A 3026-nucleotide genomic window follows, 5' to 3' on the forward strand; every position below is an offset into this window, starting at 1 on the left:
TCTCTTCCACCTGTACTCCCCCACGGGACCTGTTACCTTCCCTGGACCTATTCATAGCCAACATTCGGCGTGACATCTGCCGTCTTGACTTTTCTTCCCCTTCACCTACTCCAAAGGTACTCCTTTTGAACGCTCTGTCCTCCACTCAGTCCGCACTTACCCTGTCATTTACATCAAACTAGCCGAAAACGTTGCTGCCGTCTTTCTTTGGCGTACTCACATCTCGCTTGCAGAGGCCAGACGACAACTCTTGGACCCAGCCTCCGACCGACTCCTGAGCCACGTCCCCACCGAAGACCACCAGGACATTATATCCAGAACAATTAGTAACCTCTTCACTTCGGGAGATCTCCCTTTCCCCACACGCACACTCCCCGCAGCTACCAATATGATAGGCCTGCAACCTGGGACTGCATGTTTCTATCTCCTACCAAAACTCCACAAAAATGACTGTCCCGCAGACATATTAGCTCTACATTCTCCTGTCGTGCGGAGATCGTATTATCATATCTGAGCACTATCCTGCCCCCACCCTTCCGAGCTCCGTCCGTGACACACCACATGCTCTCCAACTCTTTCAAAGCTTCAGGTTCTCCGCCACACACACTCATCCTCACCATGGACGTCCAGTCCCTCTGTATACCCATTCCAAATCATGACGGCCTCACCGCCCTCCACTTCTTTCTTGACCAGAGACTGAACCGCTCCCCCTCCACTAACACCCTCATCTGCCTGACTGAGCTTGTCCTCTCCCTTAACAATTTCACTTTTGATTCCTCCCATTTTATACAGGACAACGGCGTGGCTATGGGCAGTTACATAGACCCCAGCCTTGCCTGTCTCTTCGTTGGTTACGTGGAACAGTCTCTGTTCCAAGCCTACTCCGGCACCGTTCCTCAACTCTTTCTCCGCTCTATCGACGACTGCATTGTTGCACCGCTTGTACCCGTCAGTTTCATACATTTCACCACTAATTTTCCCCCAGCTCTCCAATTCGCTTCGACTATCTCTGACACCTCTTTCTGCTTTCTCGATCTTTCCGTCTCCATCTCAGGAGATTCCCTGTCCACTGACATATCTTACAAACCCACTGATGCCTAGAGTTGCCTAGATTGCGGCTCCTCCCACCCCGTCCCTTCCAAGGATACTGTCCCATTTTCTCAATTTCTCCGCCTCCGCTGCATCTGCTCCCATGATGAGGATTTCCACTCCAGGACATCTGAGATGTCCAACTTCTTTTCTATCCGGGTCTTGCCCCCGACCGAGAGAGCTCGCACCTGTAACTATGCTACTTCCGGCGACCTCATTCTTACCCTAACATTTCCCACAACCAACAAGGAGAGGGAACCCCTTCTCGAAACATTTCACCGCACCAGCCTGCGTATTCAACAAAACATTCTCCGCCACTTCTGCCATCTCCAACGGGAACACACCATCAAGCATATCTTCCCCTCCCCACACCTTTTTGCCTTTTCTCAGGGACATCCCTTCACTCCTAGTTCACTCCGCCCCGCCCCCACCCATCCCGCTCTCACCCCGAGCACTTTCGATTGCCCGCACCATAAGTGCAACACCTGCCCCTCCACCACCTCCATCCAGGGACCCAAACAGTCCTTTCAGGTGAGACAGAGATTCACCTGCACCTCCCTAAATACCGTCTACCGCAATTAGTCATCCAAGCGTGGCCTCCTCGACACTGATGAGACCAAACTCAGACTAGGTGACAGTTGGTAATGCACTGGGGACTTACGCGCCTTAATGTGATTTCAGGCCACCAAAACCTCCTGCTTGGTAATTCCGTGCACGATGATAACATCTGAAGGAAGTGCTTGAGGCTGGAGGAACTTCGGATCAGAATTGATCTGCTGGAGGCACAGCTTCAAACACTGCGGAGCATCAGGGAGGGGGAGATTTATGTAGATGCTATGCATTGGGAGGCAGTCAACACCATTAGAGCAGGCACTTCTAGGCAGATAAATGGATGACTCTTAGGGGACAGAAGAAGAAAGGGAACAGGCAGACAGTGCAGCGGACCCTGGTGGCTGAACCCCTCAGTAACAAGTTTTTCCGTTTTGGATGCTGTTGAGGCGGATGACCTACAGGGATCAAGTGGCAGAAGCCAGTCCTGCTGCTCAGAAGGGAAGGGAGGAGAAGAGAATGGCAACACTGATAGGGGACTCCATAGTCAGGGGAACGGACAGTAGGTCCTGTAGACGTGGGCGGCAATCCCGGATGGTATATTGCCTCCCAGGAGCCAGGGTCCAGAATGTCTCAGATCGGGTCCACAGCATTCTAGAGCGGGAGGGAAAACAGCCAGATGTCGTGGTACATGTTGGTACCAACGATATAAGTAAGAAGAAGGATGAGGTCCTGCAGAGCAATTTTAGGGAGCTGGGCAGAAGGCTGAAGAACAGGACCTCAAGGGTAGCAGTCTCTGGATTGCTGCCAGAGCCACGTGATAGTGAAGATAAGAATAGGAGGAGATGGCAGATGAATGAGTGGCTGAGGAGTTGGTGCCGGGAGCAAGGTTTTAGATTTTTGGATTATTTGGACCTCATCTGGGGAAGGTGTGGCCTGTAAAGAGTGGATGAGTTACACCTGAACCCGAGGGGACCAATATCCCTGCAGGCAGGTTTGCTCGTGTGGTTCGAGAAGGTTTAAACTTTTTTGTAAGGGAGATGAGAACCGCAGGGGTAGGTCAGTGGAAGAAGTGAATGGGGTAAAGTCAGATCTAATATATAGAGAGGGTTTGAGAAATGAGAAGCAGAGTATAGGTATAAAAGTAGAAAGGTGGATGGACTAAATTGCATTTACTTGAAGTATCCGGGAAAAGGGTGATGAACTGACAGCTTGGATAAATACATGGAACTATGACGTTATGGCTCTTGCAGAGACTTGGCTATCACCAGGGCAGGAATGGTTACTGAATATTCCTGGATTTCGGTTTTAAAAGAAATCGGGAGGAGTTCTAACAGGAGGAGGGATTGCATTACTGGTCAGGGATACGATTACAGCTGCAGAAATGA

The sequence above is a fragment of the Pristis pectinata genome, chromosome 42, assembly GCF_009764475.1.
Source record: "Pristis pectinata isolate sPriPec2 chromosome 42, sPriPec2.1.pri, whole genome shotgun sequence".
In the NCBI taxonomy this organism is placed as follows: domain Eukaryota; kingdom Metazoa; phylum Chordata; class Chondrichthyes; order Rhinopristiformes; family Pristidae; genus Pristis; species Pristis pectinata.